Source organism: Penaeus monodon, chromosome 24 (genome assembly GCF_015228065.2).
Source record: "Penaeus monodon isolate SGIC_2016 chromosome 24, NSTDA_Pmon_1, whole genome shotgun sequence".
NCBI classification, from domain to species: domain Eukaryota; kingdom Metazoa; phylum Arthropoda; class Malacostraca; order Decapoda; family Penaeidae; genus Penaeus; species Penaeus monodon.
Genome location: NC_051409.1, coordinates 5,389,513 through 5,389,721, shown reverse-complemented (window position 1 = coordinate 5,389,721; position 209 = coordinate 5,389,513). Strand labels below are relative to the sequence as shown.

The 209-nt window shown below is 37.8% G+C and overlaps 1 protein-coding gene across 1 annotated transcript in view; it reads left to right on the top strand.

The window, feature by feature from the left end:
- LOC119588820 (basic proline-rich protein-like) overlaps window positions 1-209 on the top strand; it is an 80,069-nt gene that overhangs the window by 75,705 nt on the left and 4,155 nt on the right. The window lies entirely within an intron of this gene.

Genomic DNA, 209 nt, shown 5'->3' with positions numbered 1-209 from the left:
AAGTGCCCGTTCTATTGAAATCATGTACAGCTGTTCATTCGTGTTCAAGCTGTTGATTATGTGGATTTTGTTCCGGGGATTAGTGTTCGTTTGCACATTTAGAAAAATTTCTCTCTTTTTTTGTCTTTTTTTTATTGCTCTTGCTTTGTTTCATGCTCGTGTTGGCGGTTCGAGCTTGTGGTCAAGTGGTCATTAATCGATCTGTATAT